Below are 14368 nucleotides of genomic sequence, written 5' to 3' on the forward strand. Positions count from 1 at the left end.
TTGACTTCCACATGATTTGGTGAGCTTTGCGGGTTTCATTGCGTTGTTTGGAAGAATTCTGGTGCAGTCTAGGCACATGGGAAGCGGTACTTTTTCGCTGCTGTGAGCAATAGTGAAACCTAGCTCCAAATACTTCTTATCATACTGCCTAATAAGGTCTTCCTTTCGTTTTTTGCTTGTTTCTTCATGATCCATATCAACATTGCTGTAAGGTCGTTTCGGGACATGTTGTAAAGTTGAAGTAGCAGTCTCTTCCTCTATCCTGTCAACATCACTAACTTGGTTTTCACCGCTGGGTTTCTTTCAGAGAACTGGATAATATTTTGTTGTTTGTTTGCCTCCTTTTTACTAGCAAACATCGCTAAATTATTTGCCCACTGTCAAATTAAGGAACGTGCGAACTGCGAAGTTCTCAATCAGGTACCGTACTATGTGCTATCAAACTCCTCCGTTATGAATTTACCCGTCGTTATGAGGTCATAGACTTAACGAACATTCAGCCGTTCAGGGATTGAAATGGACAGAGCACCTCCAACCAAGTTTGGTTGATAGAAGAATACCGGTACTGCAAATCAATAAGAGTTGGAAAATCTCAGAATTAACGGACATGCCGTCAATACTTTGTTAAGAGTGGGATTCAAATTATCAATAGCTGGCGACTTTGTATTTTGAATTTTGTGCACCCTAAAATTAAGGATCGGTTTACAAACTACCGACAATAACTAAGGTCAGTCAACACCAACATTATTTTTTGAAAATATTAAAAAATCGTTGAGGTACAGTTATCGGAAAAGATTTTAATATATATATCTTTTATAGTGGACGGGATAATCTCAGTTTTTAAATTTATAAATCCCAAAATTTAGGGTCGGATTGAAAACTATCGACTATAACAGACTAAAGTTAGATAACACTAATATTTTTTTATTGGAATGAAATTATGATGAAATTATGAAGATATAGTTATCCAGAAAGATTTTAATATGGATTATATTGTGTACGAGATTAGGAATTCATCGATGTGTTTGTTATTAAGCGCAAATATTCAGAAAATTATGAAGATACAATTATCCAGAAAGATTTTAATATAGATTCTATTGTGCGATATGAGAGATTCATCGATGTGTTTGTTATTAAGTGCAAATATTCTCGTTACCGCAATTGAATGCAATGATCTATATATATTAGGAATATCGCAACTTCTAATGAAGTCAATGTTTTCCCGAGCATACAGTTCCTCGTTGATACGTGCCCTTTATTGTGCCCACAAATTTATGTGATTGTTAACTGGGCAGAATTCTGGGTGAGTCAGGGGTCGGCGAAACATGCATTGGACACCTAAGTTTGAGTAACGTTTTCATACGACTAAAGAAGACAAAGTAACGATCATTCTGAATCAAGCAGCGTCATTCCGGTCATGTGCATTTTCTAATCGAAAGTTCAATGTTTGATTGCTACATTTCGCCCAAGTTTTAAAAATAGTCACATAAGTACATTTAAAAATGTTCTTAGTTATTTTGAATATTCTAGAGACCAAAACATCTAGGTTTTAACTTCGTTTTATCGTTCACAATTACTTTATATACTCCAGTTCGATTTCATTAGTAACACTATTTTGCTAGAAATCAGCAAATATTAGAATTTAGCAGTTCATCCTCTCACCTTCTTTTTGGTAATTTTAGACTTGGCTCTCCTTTTGTTAGAAACCTTTTTACTCGAAGTTCCTTCTTTTCGTGAAATGTCGTTTCCGACGTCCACCTTTTTTCTCAATTTCATTATTTCTACCCCATGATTAAATGAGTTTGAAATACAGCGCCTCTCATACAATAATGTATTTTGAAATGGCCTGATTTTATGCGAATTTAATGTAATTATAATTTCATATGTCTTTATGACGTCATAAGCGATGTGTTTCCATATTTTGTTAATGGTGCGTTGATTTTGGTATTACTTTATACCGCAGAACATTTTTAGTACAATCACTGAGGTCTATTCATGATCATTTGCATCCGCACATTAAACATAGAAGTTAGTTGTCTCGTTTCCTAAAGCATAGAGTATTGCCCGATATAAATAGGTTTAGTATATATCCGAAACCATCAAAGAGACAGTACAAAACGGACGAACCCTCATTCGAATTCAAGGCTTGGTAACATTTGGCATTTCTACCATACCCGTGCGGATGAATATCAAACAATTCAATTAGCTGTATAAGACTCGTTAGAATACTCACAACTGGTCAGTTTTGAAAAAAATAAATAAATAATCTGTATATATCATATATTTAAACCGAAGATTTGAGTACAAGTACAAGTTCGGGAATTAAAGAAGTACAAGGGATTGCGATATGAAAAAAAAAAAGATTTTTATTTTCGCAAATTTGGATTCACTTCTGACAGAAGGTTTACAACACCTTCCTTCGTTCGATGTTTCTGATTTGTGTGTGCTTCACTGTCGCCGTGAAATCGTCACCGAGGAGAAAATTAATCGAGTTGTGTCGAGCATAGTTGGCGGGAAGCGAAGGATGGATTTTTAATCGGGGCGATGTATTTTACTTATTCAAATTGCGTTGTTAATATTTGTTGTTTCAAATAAAAAGTTGTTTATTAAAATGGATTTTGTATTCACAAAAAGCCAGCTGAGTTGTTGAATCAGTTTGCTTATTGATAAACTGTTGTTGTCTCGCGCTTGTAGCTCATAATGAACAAAATGTCGAGGAATGTAGTTGTACATATGATTTCACACCTATCCCAAACAACTCCAAACGAGTGTTTAGTTCACATATAAAAGCAATCTTCAAAATTATGAAAAATTTTATTTTCAATACATAAAATGCAGGAAAAAATTTAGTCTGCGTTCACGTCTGTCGAAAAGTTCCACGGTGGTTTATATTTGTATCCGCCTGCATGAAATCATTAACACGTTTCAACGAAAAGAATTTTTTTTTAAATAGTAATAGAATGGTTTTTGAGTTAATCTTATTTCATCTCGTATATTTGTTTTTACTGTCAGGCCATCTTCACTATATTTAACACAAAATCCAATATCTGCATCCAACAAAACTGTAGTACTAAACGAAATTCAATACTTATCCAGAAATATAACCAACCATAGTGGAAGACATTTGAAATATGATATAGAATACATAGAAATAAAGATATCTTTTTAATCGAATGTGCATTAGGCTAATAATTTTATTCAAATTAATTTGAATAGTAATTACCATCTTCACTTTGTTCCTTTAACTTATCCGCCTTACGTTTGTTGCCAAAGTATGGGATTTGTCTTGGTAGAAATTCCATGCGATTGACGAATGGTTTTCCTAATAAAATAAATTAATTTGATCAGTTTTCATGAACAACGTCAAAAAATAATAAATTATCATTGAAATAAAATTTTAGCAAACAAAACCCCTATCTGAGTTTTAAACAGGCGAGCATCTACTTAAAATGACTGAACGGTATTAACTTCATTCATAGAGCGAATCATTAATAAGTACATTAATAAATTGATACATGGGATTGAATAAGATGTGCTTCATCATACCTTTCTGTCTTTTGACAGGCATGCCAAGTCTCGTCTCCAAGTTGGAACTTATTCCATAATGACCTGAATAATTTTATCTTAAATATTTATTTGTGTTTAACTATCCATTACGAAGAAGTTAATATTCTAAACCAAATCTGGGTAACAATTAACAAGAAGTGTTTTATATACTTGGTCGTCCACACTAAATAACTACGGATATACATAAAAATAGCTCTCCATGCAGCATACGAATTGATCGTATCACTGAAAGTTATACAATTAACAAGTTGGTCTGTGGGCATTTTATTGTATGTATTACTGTTTACTGTAGCCGATTAAAACCTTTCCGTCTAACATCCAATTGTAAGAAAATATGTATAACAATTGGCATGTTTACAAGTGGACATAAACAAAATCAAAACGTTTGTCCAATTTCTTTTGTAGAAATCCAATTTTCTGTTTAATCTTGGTAGTGTTGTCACGTATGACTGAAAATGAGGCCAAAATTAGAAAAGAACTATATACACAAGCTCACATTATTTTATATGATATATATTCGTTCACCAAATCGCAACAAGTAAGTAATCGCAATAAAACATTTAAATATTTTCATGTTCATAACAGTAACTCTGAAATTCAAACTTAATCTTATATGTATAGTATAAAAAAATAAAACCAGTAGCCAGCCAACTTCTTACCAAATGAACTTTTTATAGTTTCAATGATCTTCTGGTGTACCGGCTCAAATAAGTAAAAATAAAAATACCCAAAAAATTCTTTACCTCGAACGTAGCTTTTTACCTTTTTGGTTTTGTTTTTTCTAATGCAGTAAGAGAAAAATCCCAAAGTGGAGGGCTTTCCTCGTTCGCGGAACAGTCTAAAATTAAAATGAGCTTTTTAGCTTTTTTCGTTTAAAATTAATTTATCATGTGTTTTTCCGCACGTAATTTTAAGTACAGTATTTGAATTTGAAAAGCTAACGCACAAGGAAAAGTTCTTAAATTGTTTCATAAAAGCATCATAAATTACCAATTTCTATTTCCTCCATTATTTCTTCATCTTCCTCGTTTTCCTCGTCCTCTTTTGGCATCATGGCTTCATCCCGACTGCCGTAGTCCTGTTCTGTTATTTGCATGCGATTGTTGAATTTGTCTGGATACAATCAATAAAATGAGAGTTCTAATTTATGCTACAGTCACGTAACTATACTTATTACGCTACTATATTAATAAGAATAAATGTGTATGGTTAATTAAAATATACTTGTTATACAGGAAACATTACGTATATACCTTTATATCGCTTAATAACTGGCATTCCAGGACTTGGTTTTTGTTCCTCAGGCTCGCGGTGCGATGAAATTATTACCAAGTATAAGCTTCTATTGCTTCTATGTTATATTATTCCTAGTGTTGTAATAATATTTCTGCATCGGATGTAAGTGCAATCATTTCATATCATAAAGTAGTTTCCTGAAGTCTTCGAACTTCCTCATTATTAAGAAAACGAAATGAATATTTAAACCAACCCCATTTATGTTTTCCTCTTCGAAAATATCATTCCTCATTTGAGTGCATTCCTTCTTTCTGAAAAATAATATGGGATTTTGGAAACTATCTCAAAAAATGGAAATAAGAAAAATCCTAATCATTTCTATACCTCGGCCATAGCTCCTTGTTTGTTCTTCATTGATTTTCTTCTAATCGGAGCAAAAGGAAAATTTCTAAGTCAAAGAATTACATCGTTTGTAGAACAGTCTGAAAATAAAATTAATATCTAGTTTTCATTCATTTTAATCAACTTATCAAGCGAATCAGATTGTCTAATTCTAAAGAGCTTGAATTTTTCAAGCAAACCTACGGTATGAAAAATAGAAAAGTTCAAAAGTTAGCATGAAATTACCAAGATAATTTCTTAAATTACCAATTTCAATTTCCTCCCTTAATTTTTCTTCGTCTTCATCCTCATGATTTGTTGAAGTTTTAACTTCTTTTCGCCGACTGCCGTAATTCGGTTTCGGCATTTGAAGGCGATTGTTGATTTTTTCTGGAAGACAATAAGAGCAATAATATTTCGATCTTTCACAGCTGATAGGTGACTGAAAAAAGTGATGATAGTGATATTGAATAATTCAGTTCAAGCCCTGAACAATCAAACAATTTCATTGGCCTTTTTTTGGACAGGTTACTGTTTTTCCATAAATATTGCTTGAGCAAAATGATAAATATATCAAATTTGAGGTATGCTTGTAATATAATTATATCCTATGTTATACCTTCATATCGCCCAACTGGTATTCCAGAATTTGATTTTCCTTTGTCTGGTTTATGGTATACTAAAAATAATGGACAATTGTAATGTTATATTGTTACTATATAGAAAGAATTCTGGGGGCATATTGGTAAGTAGACGACTAACGAAAAATAATAATTAACGAGTGTTTCGTCCATTTATTATTTTTTATTTTATTCGAGATTTTCTCGGCTTGTAAAATTTCTAATGACTGAATGAACCAACCCAATTTCTTTTCTTCTTTGCGGGAATCCATTTTTTCATTTGAATTCTGTGATTTTGTGAGTTCGGTTCGATTTTTCACCTAGAATTATATTTCATTCCAATATAGTTCATTTAAAATGTTAATAAATGTTAATGCGATATAGTGAAAATATCTTGAAAAATTGTTATTGTTTTGTTTTTACCTTTTTTGTGGACTTCACTGTCTTCAAACCGTCCATCTGCGATTCCTTCTTAGTCGACCTCTTAGTCGAAGTTGAAAGTCGTGAATCATGTGCTTTGGTTGAGATTTTATCCATCGAACGGGACTTTTGTTTAACTGTCTGAAATTCTCGAACCTATAGCAGGATAATCATAATATATTACATGGATTCAGTTTACTGATAGAATTGTACTAGCCACTATGCTGTTTTGGATATTTTAATTTTTTAATACATGGTTTATTTTCTTGTTCACGTCAAAGAAAGCTATGCTCTTTTGCAATTTGCTATGCATAGACAGTCAGTATATTTTAATATTCTTATGAGAGTCATATTCACAAATTTCTCATATTTAGGTACTAGAGCTAGCACAGGGATAATTTAAACAAATCCAATATAGAACGGGCGACCCCTCTTCATTACCATGAGATTATTGGAACGAATCACTACTCTTTAAGATTGAGTGTTCAATATCTGGACTCGTCTTTTTATACTACCTTGATGATTTTTGTGCAACTCGAAGATTTTTCCACATCGCCCATGTGTGAACCGATCTCATCTTCATTGGTACTAGAAGTTGCAAGATTAGGTTCGCTGGAAACTGGGATTGGTTTCGAATTCATTAAACCGTCTTTGCCTTTTCCTCTTTTATTCTTGGACTGTGGTTAATATATGCAAACAATAAAGCTAAAGCTGGGTCTATGTAAATCACAAAATTAATTCAGATTTAAATTTTTTTGAATATCGCAATACAGCAAAGCACATATAAATAATTTAAAAGATATGAAATGAATTTGCTTTATATTTTTTCCTTGGTTATAAATTATCGTATTATTATGATAATATCCAACATACATTTGTTATAATCTCTTTGGGTGCTTCACCTTTCCTCTTCTTGAGAAAGTTTTTTAACACCTTTATAAAATTAAATAATACGATAAATATGAAAAATATCTTAAGTCTGGAATGATTTCTTTATTGTACCTTTTTTGTGGTCTTCGCTGTTTTCCCATCGTTCATTTGTGTTTTCATTTTAGTTGTTTTCTTGGTTGAATTTGGAAGAAGGGAAACGCGTTGTCGGAGTGGAAATTTTCGGACCATGAAACCAAACTTGCGTTCAAATTTCGGCATTTTTTGACCCTATAGCAGGAAAATCATATCATAATATTCAATGTACTGACAGAATTGTATAAGACAGTATTTTGGGTATTCAAGTAGCTATGTTGTTGTGTGTTTTGCTAAGCATTGTAAGTCGGTATATTTACTTACTTATTCATATTATTGCAGTACAACCTGGCTTCCATTTTTGCCGTATGTGTTTACTGTACCTATTTTCCCTATGTGATGGGTTCCAGTATTGTATAGTAAAATACTATTATAATAATAATATATATCATACTGATTTTATATTTCCTTTCGGTACTTTATCTTTCTTCCCCTTCACTTGCTTCTAAAAACAATATGATTTACTTAAAAGCATTAAATAATAAATACGGAAAACTTCTAGTATGTGGAATCATCATTTTGTATTACTTTTGACTTCGCTGCCCCCATATCGTTCATTTGCGATTCCTTGTTAGTTAAACTTTTGTGCGATGCTGGAAGATTTGTTTCGAGTATTTTGCGCGTAATAGAATTTATTGCACGCATCTTGCCATCACTTTTCTTCCGAGGTTCTTGATCCTATAATATGAAATCCATATATTAATACTTGTACTGTGGTTAATAAATTCAATCATTGCTGCGTACATCTATAGGGAATATGATCTGTCGATCAAATGGAAAATCTCATTTAAAACTTGGTTTTGGAATAATAGTAAAGGCCACTCTTCAATATTTGTGTTGCTGTCATATTTGTTTTAATATAGTTATACAGGGCACTTTGAAAAATTACTATTCCTCTCCGATCATTTTACTTCAAAAAAACAGTTTATAATTTTGCTACATCACTATCTGTTGTCATCCATCCATGCTAATAAAATCAATATTATTTCATTTATTTTTGGAGATGAAATCTAGACTCATCTTTTTTAATTGCCATAATAATTGTTTCGAAATTCACATTATCCCACCATAATATGGAGTATAATATTATTATATTTAATTTAATTATAATAATTTTCAACATACAGTTTTTATATTTTCTTTGGATGCTTTATTTTTAATTTTTTTCTGAAAAATGATATGATCTACTTGTGAAATATAATATTAAATACAATAAATATCGTAATTTCAAAAGTATCATTTTTATGTTACCTTTTTTGTGAACTTCGTTGTTTTTACATTGTCCTTCTTCGATTCCAACTTTGTCGAACTTTTGCTCGATGTCGTAAGAAGTGCAGCGCGTACTTTTTTCTGAACTTTTTGATCCTATAGTAAGGAAATGATGTTGTAATACTTGTACTAATGTGACTGCACATATCGATAGCACTATCATTGATCAGTTTTTTGCTTTGCATTTATAGCCAGTATATATTACCATTTTATTATAAATATGTTTACCTCGACTCTACATTATACGTCGGTACGAAGTTTAAATTTACAGTATTATGGAATAGAATGATATTGGGAAAAGTTCAACATACTGATTCTGTATTTCCTTTCGACACTTCAACCTTCTTTTTTTGCTTCTGAAAACGATATAATTTACTTGAAAATTTTGAATAAAAATAGTAAAATAACTGGTATATGGAATCAAAATGTGTAATACCTTTGTGAATTTTGAAGAAAACTTCTCTGCCTCTAGATCTCTCGTCTGAGTTGCCTTCTCAATAAAACTTTTGTTTGATTGTGGTAGATGAGAATCGAGTTCTTGGAACGGAAGAGGATCGATTACACTCATCTCGTCCTCATTTTTCTCCTGAATATGTTGTTCCTTTTTTGTAAAATCCATGGTATATTACTTGTTTAATAAACCCTATTGCTCATCAACTGAGTATGTAGATAAAACTTTCAAATAATAGGTAATTAAGGCTACACGTTCTATTTGTGCTAGGTACGTAAATAAAACAGAGATCATCTCCTTTTTTGGTGAAGTAAAATAGTCATGAAACGTGTTCTGTTGTAGTTGCTAATTAAACTAGTTAGATATTAATCTTACTCCAAACAGGATTTATAATAAGTTACTTATTCAAGTCGAGATGTCTGTTAATTTGATATAACAGCGAGGATCTAGAGTCTAGACAACTGCCTGTATAGATTTTATTTCCTTCGATAAATATATTACAATAAATTGAATCAAATAAACTAATTACCAATTTCAAGTTATTATTCTTAACAGTAGAGATCATCAGGTTATTAATATTTGACGATAATGATGACGATCTCTTCTATGTTCGAGATCGCATTTAAAGGGGTACAACAATTTTCTCGATTATTCGAGACAGTTCTTGCACAGATTGTTCATGTAAAACATGGTCATTCGATGGTCATTCTATTACTTACCAGAAATTTTCCTGTCCGATCAAAGTCTCCGTTTCCGTCCCCTTTTTCGGCGGATTTTTTTTTTTGTCATCTACACTGGCACTTGATTTGTAAATGTAGGGTTTTCCTCCATGGTGCCGTCAATAGTAATAGATGCAGTCTATAAAAATATATCAGATATGTTGTATCCTATGTTTGCGATACTAGTAGCGTGATAATAATCTTTGCAGTCCGTATCGCAATTCTGCAAATCATTCTTTCGTATGCGGCGCAAATTTAATGGCAGAATAATTTTTGGTATCACGTAGAAAAAAATTGAAACCCAAAACAAAGCTACGACTCTTTTCATTCGAATGAAAATAATGGGAAGATTCGCGACTCTTAAAATGAAATTAAGTAGAAAATATAAACTCATCTTTTTATAATACCTTGATGATTTTCGTGTAATTCGGTGATGCCTCCACATCGCCCACATGTGAACCCATCTCAACTGCTTTCGTAATTTTAATTACGTGATCCTGTTCGCATGCTATGATTGGCTTCAAATTCATCGATTGGTCTTTGTCATTTGTGTGTTTTTTTTTATCCTATATTATGAGAATAATGATATATGATTGAACTGTAATTAATATACTCGAATAATAAATACTGCGTGTATCACTAATTTTGTTCAACGCCAACTTTTACGGGTTATAAAAATCATTTGACACGAAAATATTATTTTATCAAGCTTAGGTCAAGTAAATTTAGGCAAAAAATTTACCCCAAAGGAGAGATCGGTGTTTTTATATTGAACTTCGTCTTCCCGACCAAGTTTTTCCGTTTTTGTCAATTCATTAGTTATTGCAACGTTTTCCGGTGAATGGATTGAAGATGTCAACTTTTTTTCGGTAACATCTTTGATGGAAGTGGTTGCCGCCTATAACGTAAGGATATAATGGGTGAAATGGTGTAAATAAGTTCACGATAATGGCAGCGCGAGTAGGAGTTCCACATGTATCCTATACTGTATTTTTGCTATCTTGTTCATTACCATATCTTTTGGGAACTCGACATTACAAAGTTCCTTACTCCAGTGGGATTTCACATTATTTAAAAGCGACACTGTCACGTAGAATGAGATTCTCTACCTATGTGTGGAAACATTTCAAATATTTGCGACTGTGTCATGTAATCTAATATTTCGTCAAACACTTCGCTAACAATACTACCTCCACAATTTCATTGCATCAAGATTCCGAAGCCATGATAAATTGACTCATAATCATGAATGTTTAAATCTTTTGACAAGGCCAAAATAAGCCAAATATTTTTTGCATATTAAAGAAAAGTAACCTTTGTTTGCACATCTCCTACATCAAGATGTTGTTCATCTGACAAAGTCGTCCTGTCCACTACTGGTGTATGGCTCGGAGACGTTGAAATATCCTCAGCAGCACTTTCGACAGAAGTGCCAGATATAGTCTGAAGTAAATGTCATATGTTTAATTTTCGTGATGATAACGAAAAAAACATTATTTGATGTTGTGTATTTTGCCTCTTTTTACATATATGGTGTGAACAATGGATAAGGATTCACGTTTATTTTCGCGCGGGAGCAATTTTATCAATATCACAAGCAGTATTAACAGTATAAACTTACGCGTAAATCGGGTTGAGAATATTTGTACTATTATTTGGTCTCGTTGATAATAAGTAGCAATAATAATACCTTATTGATTTTTGTTGACTCCGGCATTCTTTCCACCTCGTCCATGCAAGATCCCACCGAATTTGCTTCGTAACAGATTGAAGTTACTGAGTGAGCAATAATTGCAGAAATTTTAGTAGCTAAATCTGATGCAACTATTTCATTTACACTCTTTACTTGAATTGGAAAGAAACCGGGTGTTGGTGTAGGTTGTATGTTTTGCATATCTTCTTCCGACTCCTCCAGGATGGGTGAAAGTGTTTGACGGTATGGATAATATTCCGGTTCCGTATTAAACTCAGAAGACTCGTCTTCCGATGAGTTCACTTGTTCTTTATCGTTGATACCAAGATTAGAAAAAATTGCTAATTCCGGTTTAAATTCACGTGGATATTTGCCGTACGCCCATGAGGGCCTACATTGGAAGTTTTCATTTTCATTTCGTGGTTTTGTCATTTGGTAATCGCCAATCGAAACGGGAAAATGTATTGTTTTTGAGTGCATTTTAGATGGCTCTTGTATATAACCAGGTACAGATGAAGAACCTGCGCTCTTAGGTCTTTGTTGGAAGGAATGAGGTACATGCACGTCAAAAGGTTTTGATGGTCCCGTAAATCTTTGAGGTACTAATGCCTTTAAATTTGGCGAAGAAGGGTATTTTTTGAGCTGTGATTTTTTTAATATTCTCACTTCAGCTGCACCATGAGGAATGTCGGGGAGAGAATTAGCTGAAAGTAGAATTTGAACATATTTATTTGCAGGTTTCCTGGTAAATGTCATTGCCATTCTTGATCTGATGGGAGGTTCTTCTTCTGAGTCTAGCTGACTCAGGTCGAGTTTTGGAACGCAAAGATTTTTAGCTGATTTGACCGGATGTAGCTGTGGCCATGACGAAGAACTGTGTATCCCTGCCATTGTCATCCTTCCTCTGATGACAGGTTCTTCTTCCGAGTCTAGCTGACTCAGGTCAAGTTTTGGAACACAGAAGTTTTCAACTGATTTGACCGGATATAGCTGTGGCCATGACGCACTACGTTTACATGTCGATTGTTGTTTGCTAATTTCTTCAGCATGGGGCAAGTAGGGAAGAGAAGATTTTATTTGTAATTCCTCGTTCTTTGCTATCTCAGGAATCTGAGATAAATTTCGAAGAGATGATGGTATGTTCACAGATTCTGTGTTCCGAAAATGGGTAACGACTGTACATGGCCCAGTAACTGGATCGTGAGTAGAAGATGTTTTATCTCCTTCTCCATCATATACTTTGCTTAAGTCTAGTTTCGGAATAGCAATAATCGGATCTTCTTTTGTTCCAATCGATTCGGCGTGTATTAAATCGAGATTTTGGGTTTGTTCGCCTGAATCGGATAAAACCGAACTTGTAGCGGGTGGCTGGTTCAAATGTTATGGCAATTTCAATCGCTTGATCAAATCTAACAAACAAGCAGAAATATGCAATTGTGAGAATTCCCTATCAATTGAACTCGGACTCAGGTAAAATAGATCAGGGCTGGAGGATGTAGATCTCGGATGTAATAATTTCCCACTATTTATTTGCACTCCTGCTTGAAGTAAATTTGTATACGACACACTAGTACGAAATGCGAATTCGCGGACTTGTAATTCTTTTTTCTCAATTACCAGACTTGATTCAGACAAAATGGATGCTTGATCAACGAGAAAATTTGTGTCTTCCTTTCTGGGGACAAGTTGATTTTCATCAATTTTTTCAACAATAGCATGCGATAATGGCGACTTTGATTCGCGCGGTTGTCCACCTGTTACATCAAGATCCGGTGCTGTAAGGCAATGTTCCATGTCCTGGGATTCTCCCTCTTTGAAATCGATCATTCGTGGAGATGAATGTCTTGCTGGCATTGACATTTCAAAGTCCAAATGATCTGAAATGATTGTTTGGAGGAGGTAGAAATGGGAGAAGCAGATAATTTTGTAATTGCAATTTCATTAGATTGCTTTCTCAAGTCTGGACAGGATACAGAAATGTACAAACTCGATTCCATTTTCACCAGTACTTCACTTTGGTGAAATAAATTAGGTAATGAAACAGACATCTTCAAACAAGATTTTGCGGCGATCATTACAGATGAACTCGATCTAAGTACGGAGACGTACTTCGATGTTGTTTTCCTAAATTCTCCACCAAGAACTAACTGGTTCGTTACAATTCTTGTGGCGGACTGGAAAGCAGGTGTATTGGCGTCGATATTATTAAGCGCGAGCATTGGGGTATCAACATTGTCCTTTTGACTGCTGAAACCGCATAAATCAGGCAAAGATGGCAGCTGTGATGGTATTTTCCTTTTCGTCTCTAGGCGAATCAAACTCGGGCATGAAGCAGAAAGTGATCGTCTAGCCAACTGCAAAATTTCCGATTCCACCTTTTGATTCAACAGATCTGAGCACGACGCAGAAACATGCAAACGCGATTTCATTATGCCATCCAATGTACCGAATACATATTTCAGATTCGGACAAGAGACGGATGCTTTGAAATATGATGATTTCGCGATGTGCAGTTCCATAACTCCTTGGCATAGATTTGGATATGATGCCCAAGTGTAAAATGATGTTTGGCGATAATTCATTTTGGCAATAAGTTCTTTTAATTCGGCGTCGAAAGCGCAGGCCTCAAAAGATTGTGAATCAGCGCACGGCACGGCCCCGGTTGGCCCTATTGACGCGCCGCCACTGGTGTCTTCTATATAGAATGACTATGATAAATGTGTATATTCAAGTTGGCGAGAAGGAAGTATTCCTTAGGGAATCAACTCATGGATCGGTTTTTAGATTAAATAATTTTCATGCTCCTGTTACCACAATTTTACAGTGGCGACGCGTCAATAGGGCCAATCGGGGCAATGCCCCGGTTGTTTTTTCGGTATAATAAAAAATATTCGAAAAATACCTCAATATCGGTTGCACAGACTGTCTACACTAGCCATATTCTCCTGACATGGTTCATTTTTCGCTCGCAAAGCCTTCGCCGAACGTC

The 14368-nt window shown here is 34.0% G+C and overlaps 1 long non-coding RNA gene across 1 annotated transcript; it reads right to left on the reverse strand.

The window, feature by feature from the left end:
• Window positions 1-4245: 4245 nt before the first annotated feature.
• Window positions 4246-4870, reverse strand: LOC144429644 (uncharacterized). The gene is made up of 3 exons (XR_013478942.1): window positions 4821-4870; window positions 4558-4680; window positions 4246-4405 (listed from the first exon to the last, which is right to left on the reverse strand). It is a non-coding gene; the product is annotated as an uncharacterized LOC144429644 (long non-coding RNA).
• Between the last annotated feature and the right edge of the window lie 9498 nt (window positions 4871-14368).

The sequence above is a fragment of the Styela clava genome, chromosome 11, assembly GCF_964204865.1.
Source record: "Styela clava chromosome 11, kaStyClav1.hap1.2, whole genome shotgun sequence".
NCBI lineage: Eukaryota > Metazoa > Chordata > Ascidiacea > Stolidobranchia > Styelidae > Styela > Styela clava.